Source organism: Kogia breviceps, chromosome 3, assembly GCF_026419965.1.
Source record: "Kogia breviceps isolate mKogBre1 chromosome 3, mKogBre1 haplotype 1, whole genome shotgun sequence".
Classification (NCBI taxonomy): Eukaryota; Metazoa; Chordata; class Mammalia; order Artiodactyla; family Physeteridae; genus Kogia; species Kogia breviceps.
In genome coordinates, this window is record NC_081312.1 from 136,890,844 (window position 1) to 136,910,337 (window position 19,494).

The window sequence follows — 19,494 nt, forward strand, 5'->3', positions numbered from 1 at the left end:
GAGCAGGAAAGGAAGGTGGCAGAACAGAAGCCTAGCTCAAAGAACTGATATGAAGCCCAGAAACCCAGGCTTGGGAACCAGTGGGAACCAGGGAGGCTAGTCACTGAAGGTGGAGCTGGGAGCAGCTGGCCAGGAGGACCTCTGCGGCCACCCCTGGACAATGAGCACAGCCACCAGGGAAGGAGTCCTGAACTACACAGGTGGGCATGTCTCTGGTTGAGCTTGGTCTCCTGCGCAGAGCCTGCAGCCCCTGGCAAGAGGCTGAATATGCTTTCAGGGTGCAAGAAGGACCAGGGCTTCTGCCCAGAGATGAATCTCCCATCATCCTCCAGAGCCAGGCTCTTGAAGATGTCTTGGAGATGAAGTTATTTCTTCTGTACACTCTCCTGGGACTCTCCTCTCTGACCCCACCCCTCAACTTACACTTCTGAGGCATCCCCACCACCTCCAGCCCCTTTCCCTTCCCCAGGGACTGATTTCAGCTTTCCCTGCTCTCAGATGAACTCACCCTGCTTAAAGATGTCTTCCTCATGAGATCGTCTGGGCACCAGAAAGTCCTGTCCTTAGCAATCCTCTCTCAAGATGAAGATGCTCCCCAGAAGGCCCCTGGAGGAGGGCAAACATGTTCATAGGAGGGGGAGCTCCGGACATCCCTGCCCCTCAGGCCAGATCATGAGAGTAGACTGCCTCATGAGGGAGGTGTGCAAGGAACCTCCCAGTTCTTTTTTTTCTTGGCATCTCATTTAATTTAACTTTAAACCTGCATCCCTGGGGGTGTAGGGAAACCCCTATCTCAGTTGGGATTGGGGGCTCCCCGCCCTCAGGGTCATATAGGCAGGAGTAGGCCTCATAGGAGCAGGCCTCTCAGCTCCAGGGCCTCATGGTAGCTGCTGACACCCACAGTGACCAGCATCCACAGGCCATAACTCTGCCCAGGCCCAGGGGCAGGGTGGGGGAGGGCTTTCCCAAAGCCATAACCTCTCTGGGAGCCTCACACCATGCCCTCTGGAACCCTGCATCTCCCTGTGGTACTCCCAGGGGAACCTCTGATCGCTGGCCCCTCCCCTGTCTTGGAGACCTTCCTCTCTGATTCTCCTTACCCCCAACATAATCCCCTCAAGGAAGTGGACCTAGGATGCAAAAGCCAGGAAACATTGTGTCCTCAGATAGTTTCCAGATTTGAGACAAAAAAGCCTGGTGACCCCACTTAGAATTTGGGGGCAGGGGTGGAGGGATAAGGACAGACAGAACCAAGAAAACATCCTCAGTAATATCCTGTCACACTGGGATAAAGGAGACTTCCTGCCCATCTTGTGTGTTCATTTATTCATTCATTCATTTCACAAATATTTATCCAGGTGCTGGCTAGACACTGGAGACCCCACAGTAGCAAGAGACCTGGCTTAGATGTCTTCAGGCACCAAAGCACTGAGCACAGTTACCTTAGAAAGGAGACACTTCATAAAATGTTTGATATTTAAAGAATTCAGGGACAGTGCCATCCCCTGAGAGGTGGGGATTTTTACTCCCATTTTGCAGAGGAGGTAGCTGAGGCCTGGGGAGCTAGGCAGTGGCAGAGCTGGAACTGGAACCCTGTGCACTCCACTTGGTGTTCATGGAGCTGTCCAAAGGGAGTAAGAGGTGGGGCTGAGACAGAGGGACTGGTGGAGGGCCCACCTTCACCCTACCCTCAGTCGGAGGCCAGGGGAGGGTTTAGCAAGGCATGACCTGCTCCTTTCTGAGATCCTGGCACAGTTTGCTCACCCCTACAGAGCCAATGGTGGTGCTCAGACCCCTGCATCCCAGAGTAGTGGGCCTCCTGCTCCCCAAGCACCACACACCAGGCACCACTAGGTGGCGCCAAGTGGTCATTAGGTCTCTGCCCAGAGACCTGTCGGGTCCTTTGTCTTCCAGTCTCTGTGCCTGGGTGGGCCACCTCAGGAGCTGGGGCGGCCAGTAGGCATAGGGAAGCTTCTCTGTTGAGAAGCTAGTACTAGGTATCTGTTAAGTGTCTCATGGTTTGAGTTCATTAGCCCCCTTGTTTTTCCACAATAACCCCCAAGAGGAGAGTGGGACATTATCCCCACCTTATGGGGAAAGGAAACTAATCCCTTGTAAGGTTAGGTGACTTGGCCAAGGTCACACTGCAAGCTGGGTCTGGAACCCAAGTCCCAGGGTCCTGGGATTTTTGCAAGGTCAGCAGAGGGCACTGAAGCCAGATACTGGCTCCACCACTTGCTGTGTAACCTTGGACGTGCTGCCTAAAACCTCAGCCCAAATTTCATCATTAGCCATGGAGTTAGGACAGGTAAAGAGCTGGGGTGGAGACAGGCATGTGGTGAACCCTCATGGTTAGCTCCTATTGGCCTTTATTGCACTTACCTGAAGAGGCCACCCTGCAACCCTCCTCATCTCTCCCTCCCCACTGTCGTTTCTCACCCCCCCCCTCCCCCGGCCTCTAGGGTGGCCAGAGAATAACAAAGAGAATTAGCAGGAGCCCAGAGTAAAGACTCTCTTTCAGTCTTCCCTCCTGGAGGACCCAGGCTGTGCCCAGACTCTAAGGGGAAGGGGAGAATGAGGTCTTGTACCCTCTCCTTCCCAAAACAAAGAGTCCCAGCCCTGGTCGGTGACTGTGTGTATCATAACTGCCCCTCTGTCCACCTTCTTATCTGAGCGTCTTTGATGACTCTACGAGGGGGATCTTTAGACCTAGTTTACAGAGGAGGCTCACAGAAGGTGGGCAGCTCAAGGTCACAGGGCTGTAAATGTCAGAGCCAGGATGGCACCCAGGTGTCTGAAGCCTCACCTTGGTGTTCAGGACCTTTGCAAAAAGGAGGAAGCAGGCACTGCTTCCTTTCCCCTAGCTTTGTCCCTGAAACCCCACACTCAAGACTCCATTTCTTTAGGATTCCAAGAGCATCACCTGCTGAGACATAAATGGCTGGGAGGGGATGAGATGGAAGGGGAGGGGCTTGGTAGGAGACCCTGAATGGGGCAGTGAACCCGGGTGCCAGACTAGCCCTGCGGGGAGGAGGCTGACAGTCAGCCCACCTTCCACTCCTTGGACTCCCACAACCTCCAGCTCCCTCCTGCAGCCTCGCAGCCTCCCGGCAGATGCCTGCCCCAGGGGTGCCCCCTCACTCCCCTTGCCCAGCTGGTGTTGGGTTCAGTAAGCAGAGCCCCAGCTCACCTGGGAAGGTGTCGAGTGAGGAGGGCATCCAGTTACAAGCTGGGGCTGGGAGGGCAAGCAGGGGCAACCCAGGGGCAGGAGCCAAAGGCCTGGGGCCTGGTGGTGGGAGTAGGTGTCAGGGGGAGGCCTCAAGACCTACCCCCAATCCTGCAGGAGCCCCCTCCCTGCTGCAGGAGGCCCCAGCTCCTGGGGGCTGAAGCAGAAAGACCATGGCATTCTCCTCAGATGCCACCTGGCAACTAGCACACCCGTCAGTTCCCTAAGCTAGGCCTCAGTTTCCCCATTCTCAGAATGGGGGTAGGGTGGGAATAACCGCTGCGTAACCGATCCACCACAGCCCAGGACTAATCTGGGTAAACTGTGAAGGGCTGTGCACACCCTTACGGAGAGTGTTCTCCTCTCTGTTCAGCTCCAGTCTTTTCTCTCCAACACCCAGGGTGGCCTCCTCCAGCCGCCCTGGGCCCTGGCACGGCACTCCATGCCTATTTAAGGCAAATCTCCTGGTCTCCTTTTAAATAACATTCACTCCTTGTTGTGGAACAGACAAGCAGGGCCTGAGCTTAGAAAAAGGGGAGGGAGTTGCAAATATCCCATCAGAGAGTGGGGAGAACGGGAGACACTGTGGTGAAGCAGGTATGGGAGGGTCCTTGCACTCCCTACCCCAGCTTCCTATTTGGTCCCCTCACTGCACAGGCTCTGGATTGGCTCCAACCCCTTTAGAGGGACTGGGGCACTCCCAGAAGGCTTCCAGTAGCCCCAGGGACTGTGGTGGTGTGGGAGACTGAGGAACAATGCCACTCCCAAGTCCTGGGGGGTGGCGTGCTTAGGTGAAGAAGTGGCATTTGACCAGCAAGGGAAGTGGGGGGGTCTGGGGTAAGACTGACACCTCATCTCACAGCCTGCCTGCCCAGTAAGGATGAAACAACTGCTATTCGCTTCTAGAATCTGAGGCTCAGAGAGGCCAAGAGACCAGCCAAGGGCCACACAACTAGTGAGTGGAAAGGTCTGAAATCTAGGCCTGGCCCTGCTCCAAATTTATGCTTTCTGCCCCTCCATGCCAGGTCTCCTTGTGTCTGGGGCTGTATGTGACACCAGACAGTGACTCATCAGGGACCAGACATCATTCAAAGTCCTCCACACGGGACTTCCCTGGTGGCACAGTGGTTGGGAATCTGCCTGCCAATGCAGGGGACACGGGTTCGAGCACTGGTCTGGGAAGATCCCACATGCCGTGGAGCAACTAAGCCCGTGTGCCACAACTACTGAGCCTGCGTGCCACAACTACTGAAACCCATGTGCCTAGAGCCCGTGCTCCACAACAAGAGAAGCCACCGCAATGAGAAGCCCCCGCACCGCAACGAAGAGTAGCCCCTGCTCGCCACAACTAGAGAAAGCCCGCGCGCAGCAACAAAGATCCAGTGCAGCCAAAAATAAATAAATAAATAATAAAATTTAAAAAACGAAAACAAAAACCAAGTCCCCCCTCCACACTCTTTCTGCCTGCATAGCTCCCAGGCAGGGACCCTGACTCCTTTGCTTCTGCCTCCCTCTCCTTTTCTCCAGGCCAACCACACCTCTCCTTCCCCTCCTCCCAGGTTCCTGGCCCAGGCATCCCCCTGCTTCTGGCCCAGCACCCAGATTAGCTCACCTTAACTTGGTCACGTACTCAGAAACTTACAGCCAGAAAGTGGCATGTCCCACACTCCTCCGAAGGAGTGAAGCTGCGAGGCTAGGCTCCTTCCCACTGCAGGACCCCCTCAGGGCCCTTCTCAGCCACTCTGTCCTTCCCCCTTGAGGCCCGGAGGCCCTCCCTCCCCTGCTTCCTTCTCTCCCTCTTTCCCCCAGGTGTCCTGGCCGCCTCCCCAGCCTCCCATCTCAGAGTGGCTAATCCCCCTGTGGTCCTCACATGATGGAGACGCCCTCTCTGGGGTTCAAAAGGAGAGGGTCAGGGACCCTTTACAGATCATGTTGCCTCCCCAGGCATGTGAGCCCCAAGAGGCCAGCCCCACACGTGTGTCAGTGTCATGCTGGACTAGGGCGGTGTGGGGGACCAGAGTGAGGAAGAAGCTCTAGCCTTGTCTTCCTCTGGGCACATAGAGCAGATAGGGGCCAAAGCGGTCAGCTGGTCCCATGGCCTCATTTCACAGATGAGCAACTGTGGCCCAGGGAAGAGGAGGAGAGGCCCCGGGGGCTCACAGTGAGACAGAAGCTGAGCTGGGTCTTACTGGGACCCCTGGTAACCTCAGGTGGGGCTTGATCCCAGGGGAAGGAGGGTCAATTATAGGAGGAAACTCGGCTCAGTGTTTAATCGGGATGGGGTGTCCTTGAGCTTTTCAGAGTCTTTCTAGCTTGGCTCTACCTTTTACCTCTTGTTTGCCCTTGGACAATCCCCTTTCCCTCTTTGGGCCTCAGTTTTCTTGTGTAAAACAAGTGGGTTGGGTAGATGGTCTTTAAGATCCCTTACTGTTTTCATCTTCCGCACCTCCCATCAGCCCAGCCCCGTCGCCCAGGCCTTTCCAGCTCTCACCCAGGCCCAGGTCTGCCTCATAGCCCCTCAAGATTGCTCCAACAGGGAATTCCCTGGTGGTCCAGTGGTTGGGACTTGGCACTTCCACGGCAGGGGGTGAGGGTTCAATCCCTGGTCGGGGAACTAAGATCCCGCATGCTGTGTGGCACGGCCAAAAAAAAAAAAAGATTGCTCCAACAGCCTCGACACTGTCTCTGGCCTCCGCTCTCGTCCCCCGCAATAAGCTGCCCCAGACATTGCCCAGGTAACCTACTGATGCTTAGGAATCTCCCATGTCCCTCCATGGCCTCCCTAAGAATAATCCAACTCATCCCGTGGCATTCAGCACATCCCACGCGCAGTCTTGGACCTTGGGCTCAGTTTCTTCATCTACCAAGCACTAACGACCCCTCACTTAGGGACTGTGGTGTGGACACATAGTGGGGCACAGGCCAGGAGCCCAGCAAAGGCGGGATGGTCTGAGTGGCACTCAGGGCTTCTCTGCGCTGAAAAGGCTGCCCATCCCACCCCCACGCCTTCATCCAAATTGGTGAGGTGCTCCAAGGCTGGTTCAAGCTCCATCCCCTCCTAGAGAGGCCAGGCCCCCTGGGTGGCCCCATCAGAGTGACCTGGCCCATGTGGAGCTCCCACGGGGCCAGGTTCACTTGCCTGCCTGTATCTGCAGCTCCCGCCATCCTGTGGGGAATGTACAACTGGCCCGCTCCGGAGAACCAGCTGGCAGGCACTGGCTGAGCGAACCCTTGGGTCTGTGGGTTCCTTGCCCAACCCCCTCTCCTTCCCCCGGGGCGGTGTTTTTAACATGGGAAGGAGTAGCTGGCAGGAAATACCACTTATTAGAAGAGAATGCTAAGGGAAGAGAAGCCAGGACCTAGAAGCTTGGAGACCTCCCACCCTGGGATTTGAACACTGCTTCAGTCACTTACTAGTTTCAGGGTCTTGGGAAAATTACCTAATGTCTCTGAGCCTCAGTTTCCTCATTGGGAATAATAACAACTATTTCATCCTATGATGAGAGAATTAGATGATGCACGCGAAGTGCTGAGCTCATGGCCTGACACCTCGTAAATGCTCAAAAAATGGTAGCTATAATCCTTATTGAGGACAAATAGATCAAGGCCCCCAGCTGAGGGGGTGCAGGCTGTCGGTTGTTCAGCCAGAGGTAGGCAGCTGGTTAGTAGCTAGAATACAAACACAAAGTCCCAAGCCTGGTGCTAAGCAGGCTCTATACATTATCTCATTTAAACAGTCCCTTCCTCTGTCAAAAGAAGGGGTTTGGAACAGAAATTTCCTAAGGCTCAGTGAATACTTGTAGAAGGTCTGCAGTTTACAAAGTACTATTTACTTTACAGAGCCAACCTCTAATCCTGTGAGCATTCTAATAGTTGTCAACGGTCACACAACTAGATCTGGGACAAGAACCAGGGGATGGCTCCATCTTTCCCCAGAGGCTGGTGGCAGACACTCTGAGGGGCTTGGTGAGGCCTGAAATCCCCACCAAGGGCCTAGGGTGGGACAGGGGCTTTGTAGACAACAGTGTCATGGAAGCTTGGCTCTGGTTCCTGCCCGGCATCTGGTTCTGTGCTGGGCGGAGACCTGGGTCTGCAACTCATCAGCCCCACCTGTCAGCCCTCCCAGGCAGGCACGTGGGGCCTTCGGTTATCACTAAGGAGAGCGCGGCTGAGGGGGGCCTCAGTTCAGGGGCCTGGTCTCCCTTCCTTGCTGGGCACCTCCAGGCAGGGAGCTGTGTTCCCACCGGCCAAGCACCTCCAAGTTGCCTGGGCTCTGTTATATGACAGGCACCCTGAAATATGCAAAGACCTCACTCATTCAATAAATATTTATTGAACACTGACAGTGTGCCTGGCCCTGAGCTGGCTGTGGGGAATTGGACAAAAATTCCTGCCTACATTCTAGTAAAAGAAGCTGTAAAGGAAAGCATAAGGGTGATGGAAATAAAAGAGAGCAATTAGCTTTACACAGGTTAGTCTGAGAAGGCCTTTGAGCTGAGGGAGGGAAGTACAGCTAGAAAGAGCATTCTGGACAGAGAGGAGGGCCCACGCAAAGGCCCTGAGAGAGGAAAATTTGGAGTATTTGGAGATCAGCAAGCCTGGTGTGAGGTGGGCACACAGCAAGCTTGCCCTCAATAAATGCCAGCTGAACAAGTCAACCAATGATCATAAGGATTTCTGCATCCAGCTGAGATGGAGTAAGGGACTGGATTTACATCCTCATCTAAGACAACTAAAATACCCCGCAAAATATATGAAACAGTGGTTCTCAAGACATTGGATGCCAGACAGGGAAAAATAGTGACTTCTGGGAGTAAGGAAACAAATGAGGTGAGCCCTATAAATGCCCCACCTCACTGCCTGAAGAAAGTTTCCAGACCAGAGCGCAGCGAGAGGGAGGCAGGTGAAGTCTGGCAGCCTCCCCACACTGAGAAGACACTGAAAAGCTGGGAGTACCGAACACAAGGCAGAGAACCAAAAGGGCAAGACCTGCACACAGAGAAGTCTAGAGCTCTACACAGGGTACCTCTGCAGTAATTCTGCCCAGTGCATGCATGTGAGGAAATCACCAGAAAGCACGGTAAGCACCACCAAAAGGATGAGAGAGAATAATCCTTGGAGCTCACAGAGAGCTGCGAATAGTGCTGGTTCCCACAAACCAGAGCAGAAACCACACAATTAATGGGACACTGAGTAGAGCCAGAGTCAGAAGAATTTTTGGCTCAGAAGTGGGAAAAAACTAAACACTGCTCTGGCCCCCTCTAACAAAAGTAAGATCTGAAAGGACCAAACTGTTTTCAAGTAACTTTTGCACCCCAGGACAAAGCTCAAGGACATTTATAAGAATACACACACACACACACACACACACACACACACACACACACACACACACACACAAATCCAGCAATTGATAAAATAAAATTCTTAATGTCTGGCAACCAATAAAAATTAGCAGGTAAAAAAGAAACAGGAGGGCTCCCCTGGTGGCGCAGTGGTTGAGAATCCGCCTGCCGATGCAGGAGACACGGGTTCGTGCCCTGGTCCGGGAAGATCCCACATGCCGCGGAGCAACTAAGCCCGTGAGCCATGGCTGCTGAGCCTGCGCGTCCGGAGCCTGTGCTCCGCAACGGGAGAGGCCACAACAGTGAGAGGCCCGCATACCGCAAAAAAAAAATTTTTTTAATAATAAATAAATTAAAAAAAAAAAAAAAAAGAAACAGGAAAATATGATCCATAATGAAAAGGAAAACAAATCAATTGAAACCTACCTAGAAATTACCCAGATGATAGAGTTATTACAGACTTTTTTTTTTTTTTGGCTGCACAGCATGCAGGATCTTAGTCCCCCAACCAGGGATCGAACCCGTTCTCCCTTCAGTGGAAGCACAGGGTCTTAACCACTGGATTGCCAGGGAAGTCCCTATCACAGACATTAAAACAGTTGTTCTAACTATATTCCATATGTGTAAGAAAATAAAGAAAAGATAGGGGCTTCCCTGGTGGCGCAGTGGTTGGGAATCCGCCTGCCAATGCAGGGGACACGGGTTCGTGCCCCAGTCTGGGAAGATCCCCCATGCCGCAGAGCGGCTGGGCCCGTGAGCCATGGTGGCTGAGCCTGCACGTCCGGAGCCTGTGCTCCGCAACGGGAGAGGCCACAACAGTGAGAGGCCCGCGTACCACCGAAAAAAAAAAAAAAAGAAAAGAAAAGATGGACCATGTTAAGTAGAGATATAGAAGGTATTTTTTAAAAGACCCAAGTTGAAATTATGAAAACTATAATGTCTGAGATAAAAATACACTAGATGGGGCTTCTCTGGTGGCACAGTGGTTGAGAATCTGTCTGCCAATGCAGGGGACACAGGTCCGAGCCCTGGTCTGGGAAGATCCCACCTGCCATGGAGCAACTAGGCCCATGAGCCACAACTACTGAGCCTGCGCGTCTGGAGCCTGTGCTCCGCAACAAGAGAGGCCGCGATAGTGAGAAGTCCGCGCACCGTGATGAAGAGTGGCACCCGCTCGCCTCAACTAGAGAAAGCCCGTGCACAGAAACAGAGACCCAACACAGCCAAAAATAAATAAATAAATAAACAAACAAACAAATAAATAAATAAATAAAATTTTTTTAAAAAGCGAGTAGCTCCTGCTCGCCACACTAGAGGAAGCCTGCACGCAGCAACGAAGACCCAGTGCAGCCAAAAATTAAATATAAATAAATAAATTTATTAAAAAAATACACTAGATGGATTAACAGAACACTAGGTATGGCAGAAGAGTAGTGAATTTTAATACGTAGTAATAGAAACTATCCAAAATAAAACAACTAGAGAAAAAAGGCTAAAAAAATAATAATAATAACATGGCATCAGTAAGCTGTGAGATGACTTCAAGTGACCTAATATTTCTATATATGTAACCTGAGGGAAGAAGATAGGAAAAAATATTTGAAGGAAAAAATTAACTGAAACATTTCTAAATTTGATAAAAATGATAAATCCATAGATCTAAGATAATTAACCCCAAGCACTATAAACATAAAGAAACTATATCAAGCTCTCTGGTCTTCCCCATCCAACAGAAAGCACAAGAGACATCAAGATTGAACCTGGGCCCTCGGCAGTGAAAGCACAGAGTCCTAACCACTGGACCACCAGGGAATTCCCAAGACAGCTGCATTTTCTTGTGCAGTGCCAGCAGTGTCACTGAGACATGATGGTGAAGGCTAGAGTAAACGAATACAGCTGTATTGGGTGCCTGGTCACCAGGACTACTTTTTTTAAAAAAATTAATTAATTAATTAATTTTTGGCTGCCTTGGGTCTTTGTTACTGTGTGTGGGCTTTCTCTAGTTGTGGCGAGTGGGGCCTTCTCTTGTTGCAGAGCATGGGCTCCAGGCGCTCGGCCTTCAGTAGTTGTGGCGCACGGGCTTAGCTGCTCCTTGGCATGTGGGATCTTCCCGGACCAGGGCTTGAACCTGTGTCCCCTGCATTAGCAGGCGGATTCCCAACCACTGAGCCACCAGGGAAGTCCCACCAGGACAATTTTTAACTCTGGCAAAGTAGATAATGTCTCCATCAATGACCCCTTCATTGACCTCAACTACATGGTCTACATGTTCCAGTATGATTTCACCCATGGCAAATTCAATGGCAGAAAGATGAGAATGGGAAGCTTGTCATCAATGGAAGGCCCATCTCCATCTTTCAGGAGTGAGATCCCACCAACATCAAATAGGATGATGCTGGTGCCAAATATGTTGTGGAGTCCAATGGTGTCTTCATTATCTTGGAGAAGGCTGGGGCTCATTTTAAGGGTGGAGCCAAAAGGGTCATCATTTCTGCCCCTTCTGCTGATGCCCCCATGTATGTCATGGGCATGAACCATGAGAAATATGACAACTCACTCAAGATTGTCAGCAATGCCTACTGCATCACCAACTGCTTGCCCTCACTCCCCGCCAGCCAACATCATCCACAACAACTATGGCATTATGGAGGGACTCATACCCACAGTCTATGCCATCACTGCCCCCCAGAAGACAGTGGATAGCTTCCCTGGGAAGCTGTGGTGTGATAGTCATGGGGCTGCCCAGCACATTATTCCAGTTTTTACTGGTGCTGCCAAAGCTGTAGGCAAGGTTATCCCTGAGCTGAATGGGAAGCTCACTGGTGTGGCCTCTCATGTCCCCACCCACAGTGTGCTGGTTCTGGATCTGACCTCCATTTGGAGAAAGGTGCCAAATATGATGACATCAAGAAGGTGGTAAAGCAGGTATCAAAGGGTCTGGTAAGGGCATCCTGGGCTACATTAAGGACCAGATTGTCTCCTGAGTCTTTAACAGTGACACCCACTCTTCCACCTTTGATGCTAGGGCTGGCACTGCTCTCAATGACCACTTTATCAAGCTCATTTTCTGGTATGACAATGAATCTGACTATAGCAACAGGGTGATGAACCTTATGGTCCACATGGCCTCTAGGGAGTAAGACCTGGACCATCAGCCCTACTAAGAACACAAGAGGAAGAGAGAGGTCCTCAGCTGCTGGGGAGTCCTTGCCTCAACTCAATCTCCCAAGACTCTGAGAATCTCTTGTTCTTGACAGTTTCCAAGAACAAGAAACTGTGACCCATCACAGTTGGGGCTCTCCCAAGCCCTACTTTGGAGGACCCCCACTTTGTCATGTACCATCAATAAAGTACTCTCTACTCAGCCAAGGGAAAAAAAAAAGAACCTATACCAAAGTATATCAAAATTGTTTTTAAAGAGTGATAAAAAGAATTCTCAACCTTTCTGTGGTTTGGGGTTGCTGTCTGCCTCATAAAGCAAAGTAGAGGGTTTGTCTTCTGGGAAGACAAAAGTCGTCTTCTCCTCTGAAAACGGCTCTTACATAGTTGGCTTTGGCATCTTCCAGGAATAGGAGGGCAGGGATTGAGGCCTCATGAGCCTGGGATTTCAGTTGGGATAGAGAGAGAAGACAGTGGTTATAACCAGAAAGTCAGAGTGGGGTGTCATTACCTCCAGAACTCATCACTATTAACTCAGCCTGGGCTTCATAAGTCATACAAGTGAATTCCTTAATAAAATAACAGTTTCAAAAAAAAAAAAGCAATAAAGAGAAAGACTTAAAAGCAGCTGAGAAAAAAAGACACACTACATACAAACAGACAAAAATAAGGATAGCAGATTTTTTTTTTTTTGTCAGAAACAATGCAAGTGTACCTGTTATACCTGGGTTAATACTTCTGGGAAAGTTGAAACAGTAACATAACATTATTGAGCAAACTTGACTTAAGATGACTCTTTCAATAAGGTCTTTCTTTGACTTATTTGACTTTTTTTTTTTTTTTTTTTTTTTTGCGGTACTCGGGCCTCTCACTGTTGTGGCCACTCCCGTTGCGGAGCACAGGCTCCGGACGCACAGGCTCAGCGGCCACGGCTCATGGGCCTACCCGCTCTGCGGCATGTGGGATCTTCCTGGACGGGGGCACGAACCCGTGTCCCCTGCATTGACAGGCAGACTCTCAACCACTGCGCCACTAGGGAAGCCCCAACTTACTTGATTCTGATTGGTTTGGTTCTTGGGGACCATGGCTCCAAAGTACACTCCAAAGACTGGGAATTCTCCTGCTTATAGTTATCATAAAAATCCCCCTGGTGCATTATATTCTCTCAAAAGCTTTGAAAGGCGTGCTCACAGATGTTAAACGTCAAGCAAATGATCTCCCTAAAACTAGGATGTCAGAAAAGGAACAAGGAGAATGACCACTTAAAGGATTAGGAAACTGGAACCATGACCTGTGAATGTCACAAGGATTAAACAAAACATTATTATCTGTGGATACCACACCAAGCATCCATAGATACATAGCTCAGAGTGGCACTAATACCTTACATTTTGATAACATCTCTCAGTTAGGGTGAGAGTTTGATCAAAAGGGGAGAATTGTTAAAAAGAAGTATCAAGCCCCAAATGGAGTTATTTGCCCCCAGGACAGCAAACCAAGACTTAATTGTACTTTCAACCTCTCCCAGGAATGTGGCTTTTAAACAAATACCTTAAATTTCCTAATTAGCACTAATCAGTGAGACAATCTGCATAATGAGACACCCCCACACCCTTCCCTTCCCTGCCAAAGAAGATGATCTGGCCTGAAACAATTCTTTCTTTCCTTTTGCTAGTAACCTCCTTGCCCCACTGTCCTTCTGCCTCTAAAAGCCTTCTCTGGGCCTCCTTCTAGTTCCTAGATGGAATGCTACCTGAGTCATGAATCACCTAATAAAGACAATTAGACCTTCAAAAAGACCAATAGTGGGGCTTCCCTGGTGGCGCAGTGGTTGAGAATGTTCCTGGTAATGCAAGGGACACGGGTTTCGAGCCCTGGTCTGGGAGGATCCCACATGCCACGGAGAAACTAGGCCCATGAGCCACAACTACTGAGCCTGCGTGTCTGGAGCCTGTGCTCCGCAACAATAGTGAGAGGCCGGTGCACCACAATGAAGAGTGGCCCCCACTTGCCACAACTAGAGAAAGTCCTCGCACAGAAATGAAGACCCAACACAGCAAAAATACATAAATAAGTTAATAAACTCCTACCCCCAACATCTTCTTTAAACAAAAAAAAAGATACATAGTGGCTGAATGGATAAAAAGCCAAGATCTGTTGTCTACTAGAAACTCACTTTAGATTCAAGGACACACATAGGCTGAAAGTGAAGTGATGGAAAAAGATATTTCATGCAAATGTTAACCAAAACAAAGCAGAAGTGGCTATATTTAAACCACACAAAGCTGACTTTTAGCCAGAAACTGTCACTAGAGACAAAGAAGATCATTACATAATGATAAAAGGGTCATTCAATAGGAAGATATAGCAATTGTAAATATATATGCACCCAGCATTAAATCATCTAAGTATGTAAATCAAATACTGGCAGATCTGAAAGGAGAAATTGAGAGAAACACAAAAATAGTAGGAGACTTTGATACAGGACTTGCAATAATGGATAAAACATTGAGGACTTCCCTGGTGGCACAGTGGTTAAGAATCTGCCTGCCAATGCAGGGGATGCAGGTTCGAGCCCTGGTCCAGGAAGATCCCACATGCCACGGAGCAACTAAGCCCGTGTGCCACAACTACTGAGACTGCGCTCTAGAGCCTGTGTGCCACAACTACTAAGCCTGAGCTCTAGAGCCCGGGAGCCACAACTACTGAAGCCCTCGAGCCACAACTATGGAAACCTGCGCCTAGAGCCCATGCTCTGCAACAAGAGAAGCCACCGCAATGAGAAGCCGGTGCACCGCAACAAAGAGTAGCCCCCGCTCGCCGCAACTAGAGAAAGCCCGCACGCAGCAACGAAGACCCAATGCAGCCAAAAATTAATAAATAAATAAAATATATGTTTAAAAAAATAAAACAAAACAAAAAACATTGAGACAGAAATCAATTTTGAAATCTGTGGATCTTGACAACATTATAAAAAATGGATCTAAAAGATATATACAAAACTTTTTGCCCAATAGCAGAATAATTTACATTTTTCTCAAGCAATCACAGAACTTTCTCCAGAATAGATGACATGTATGTCACAGTCGCGTCTTAATGAATTGAAGAATATGGAAATCACACCAAGATTTTCTGAACAAAATGAAATGAAACTAGAAATCAACTGAATCACAAAAATAGGAGAATCCACAAATATGTGGAAACTAACACAATCGTAACCACTGAGTCAAAAAGGAAATCAAAAAAATTGGTAACTACAAAATTTGAATTTGAGAATATGTATAACTAACCTCTTCTCTCCAAGTTTTTCAAGTGAAACTAGGCTCATCACAAGGCAAGTAATATCCATGATTTATGACTTATTAACTGTCACTAAAGGCAAATTATACTCCTACATAAAACTTAAGTATCTCTCATGTGAAACATTTACTAACCTCTTAGGAGTATTGATTTATAAAATGAGAAGGAAAGAAAAAAGAAACAATGCAAGCAAGAAGACAGTGGAGGGCTTCCCTGGTGGCACAGTGGTTGAGAGTCCACCTGCCAATGCAGGGGACATGGGTTCGTGCCCCGGTCCGGGAGGATCCCATATGCCGTGGAGCGGCTGGGCCCGTGAGCCATGGCTGCCGAGCCTGTATGTCGGGAGCCTGTGCTCCACAACAGGAGAGACCACCACAGTGAGAGGCCTGCGTACCGCCAAAAAAAAAAAAAAAAACAAAAAAAAACAGTGGAGCCAAATCTTTAAAATACAGAAAGGAAAAATAAATATCAACCTAAAATGTTTTACCCAGGAAAAATAACTTTCAGAAATAAAGCTAACCCACATGGGATAAAATTAGAAATCAATGACAAAAAGAAATTTACAAAATTCACAGATATGTAGAAATTAAGCAACAACTCTGAAATCACAGCAGAAATCACACACACAAAAAAAGAATACAAAACAAGAAAATAAAGAAGAAATCACAAGGGAAGTTAGAAAATACCTTGAAATAAATGAAAATGAATACACAACATACCAAAACATATGGGATGCAGCTATATCAGTGCTTAGAGGGACATTTATAGCTGTAAATACCTATATTATAAAACAAGAAAGATCTCAAATCAATAACCTAACCTTCCACCTTAAGACAGTGGAAAAGGAAGAGCAAACTAAGTCTAAAACAAGCAGTGGTAAGGAAATAATAAAAATTAGAGTGTAAATTAGTGAAATAGAGGATAGAAAAACAGAGAAAATCAATAAACCAAAAGCTGTTTTGGTTTTTTTTAAAGATCAACAAAATTGACAAACCTTTAGTTAGAACTATCAAGAAAAAAAAAAAGGGACTTCTGGGTGGTGCAGTGGTTAAGAATCCACCCGCCAGTGCGGGGGACATGGGTTCAAGCCCTGGTCTGGGAAGATCCTACATGCCGCGGAGCAACCGAGCCTGCGTGCCACAACTAATGAAGTCCATGCGTCTGGAGCCCATGTTCCACAGCAAGGGAAGCCACCGCAATGAGAAGCCTGCACACCGCAACGAAGAGTAGCTCCCACTTGCCACAGCTAGAGAAAGCCCTGTGTGCAGCGATGAAGACCCAATGACCCAATGCAGCCATAAATTAAAAAAATGTAAAAAGAAAAAAAAAGACAAAAAAGACTCAATTATTAGAATCAGAAATGAAAGAGGTAACATTCTTACTGACATTACAGAAATAAAAAAGATTAAAAAGAAATACTATGAACATTATATACCAATAAATTAGATACCAATAAATGGACAAATTCCTAGAAAGAAACAAACCATTGAAACTGACTTAAGAAGAAATAGACAATCTGTAAAGACCTATAACAAGTAAAGACATCGAAATATTAACTTAAAAAATTACCCACAGGCTCAGATGTCTTCACTGATGAATTCTACCAAATATTTAAAAACGAATTAATATCAATGTTTTCATAAACTCTTCCAGAAAGTAGAAAAGGAGGGAACACTTCTCAACTCATTCTATCAGGCAGAATTACCCTGATACCAAAACCAAAGAAATCACAAGAAATCTACAGACCCATATCTCTTAGGAATATGGACACAAAAATCCTTAACATTAGCAAACTGAATCCAGCAACATATAAAAAGAATTACACCATGACCAAGTGGGATTTATCCCAGGAATGTTGCAAGGTTGGTTAAATATCCAAATATCAATTAATGTAATATATACTTTATCAATAGATTTTTTTTTTTTTTTTTTTTGGTGGTACGCGGGCCTCTCACTGTTGTGGCCTCTCCCTTTGCGGAGCACAGGCTCCGGACGCACAGGCTTGGTGGCCATGGCTCACGGGCCCAGCCGCTCTGCGGCATGTGGGATCTTCCCGGACCAGGGCACGAACCCGTGTCCCCTGCGTTGGCAGGTGAATTCTCAACCACTGCGCCACCAGGGAAGCCCCTATCAAGAGAATTATTAAGAAGCACATGATTATCTCAAAAGATGCAGAACAGAACAAAACCAAAAAAAGCATCTGACACAATCTAAAACCATTTATAATTTATTTTATTTTATTTATTTATTAAATTTTTTTTTTTTTTTGTGGTACGCAGGCCTCTCACTGCTGTGGCCTCTCCCATTGCGGAGCACAGGCTCCGGACGCGCAGGCTCAGCGGCCATGGCTCACGGGCCCAGCCACTCCGCGGCATGTGGGATCTTCCCGCACCGGGGCACGAACGCATGTCCCCTGTATCGGCAGGCGGACTCTCAACCACTGCGCCACCAGGGAAGCCCCATTTATAATGTAAAAACAAACAAATAAATTAGTAATAGAAGGGAATTTCCTCAACCCAATCAAGGACATCTACCCACAGCTCACATCCTTAATATGATGCTAATACTTTCCCAGTTGGTGCTTTCTCCCTAAGATCAGGATGTCTGCTCTCACTAATTCTACTCAAAATTGTACTAGTTCTAGTCAGGGCAATTAGAAACAGAAATAAAAGGCATCAAATTAGAAAGGAAGAAATAAAAGTACATGTATTTGCAGATTACATCATTTTGTATATAGAAAGTCCTAAGATAGCCACACACACATACACAAAAATACTATTAGAACTAATAAGCAAGTTCAGGAAGGTTTCAGGGTAAAAGATCAATATGCAAAAATCAATTGTATTTCTATATACTAATCAACAATCTGAAAATAAAATTAAGAAAACAATTCCATTTACAATAGTATCAAAAAGAATAAAATACTTAAGAATAAATTTAACAGAAGAAATGAGAAACATTAGAAAACAGTGTTGAAAGAAATTAAAGAAGGTCTAAATAAATGGAAAAACATCCGCATGTTCATGGATCAGGAGACTTAATATATATACTTTTAAAATATTTATTTATTTATTTGGCTGGGCCGGGTTTTAGTTGTGGCATATGAGATCTTCATTGCCAAGTGCGGGATCTTTGTTGCGGCATGTGGGATCTAGTTCCCTCACCAGGGAAGGAACCTGGGCCCCCTGCATTGGGAGTATGGAATCTTAACCACCGGACCACCAGGGAAGTTCCAGGAGACTTAATGTTGTTAGGATAGCAATACTCCCCATTTGATCTACATATTCAACACAACCCATATTAGAATCCCAGCTAACACCTTTGTAGAAATTGACAAGCTGATCCTATAATTCATATGGAATTGCAAGGGACCCAGAATAGCCAAAACAATCTTGAAAAAGAAGAACAAAGTTGGGGGATCCATACTTCCTCACTTCAAAACTTACTACAAAGCAGCCAACAGTAATGAAGACAGTGTGGTGACAGCATAAGGACAAATAGATCAATGGAATAGAATTGAGAGTCCATAAATAAACCCTGTGTGTCTATGGTCAATTGACTTTCAACAAGGGTGCAAAGATCATTCTATTGTTAGAGAATAGTCTTTTCAACAAATTGTGCTGAGACAGTTGGATATTCACATGCAAAAAAACAAAGTTGAAACTCTTAGCTCATATCATATACAGAAAGTAACTAAAAATAGATCAAATGCCTTAATGTAAGAGCTAAAATTATAAAACTCTTAGAAGAAAACACAGTAGTAAACCTTGAATTAGACAATGGAGTCTTAGATATGACACCAAATGCATAAGCAGCAAAAGAACAATTAGATAAAATAGACTTTATCAAATTAAAAATTTTTGCACTTCAGAGAACACTCTCAAGAAAGGGAAAAGATAACTCACAGAATGGGAGAAAATGTTTGAAAATTATAAATCTGTTAAGAGACTTGTATATAGAATACATAAAGAATTCTTACGACACAAGTATTCAAATAAATAGACAATAAAAAGAAAAATAAATAACTAAAAACTTGGGCCAAAGATCTGAATAGACATTACTCCAAATAAGGTATATAAATGGCCAATAAGCACATGAAAAGATGCTTGATATCATTCATAAAAACTTTTTGCCAATAAATTTGACAACTTAGATGAAATGGACAAATTCCGAAACAAAAGATACAAAGTGTGAAAGCTAACTCAGAAAGTAAGAAATAATTTAAATACCCCTGTATCTATTAAAGAAAGTAAATTCATTGTAAAAAGGAAAATCTTTTCAACAAATGATGCTTGAACAATTGGATACTCATACACACACAAAAAAATTAAATTTGATCGATACCTCATATATATACACCAAAATTAACTCAAAATAGATGACAGACCTAAAGGTAAAACTTAAAACTATGGACACTTATGAGAATTTCTAAAATTATAAAGACTGAAGTCAAGTGTTTGGTGA

General features: G+C 46.8%; 1 long non-coding RNA gene and 1 pseudogene across 1 annotated transcript in view; one reads left to right on the plus strand and one right to left on the minus strand.

Annotated features, from left to right (window-relative positions):
* Positions 1 to 19,494, minus strand: part of LOC131753025 (uncharacterized) — a 48,844-nt gene that overhangs the window by 10,764 nt on the left and 18,586 nt on the right. Inside the window, exon 2 of the long non-coding RNA XR_010839785.1 lies at positions 509 to 606. This is a non-coding gene — a long non-coding RNA (uncharacterized lncRNA). The remainder of the gene's footprint in view (positions 1 to 508; positions 607 to 19,494) is intronic.
* LOC131753002 (glyceraldehyde-3-phosphate dehydrogenase-like) lies at positions 10,775 to 11,711 on the plus strand (annotated as a pseudogene).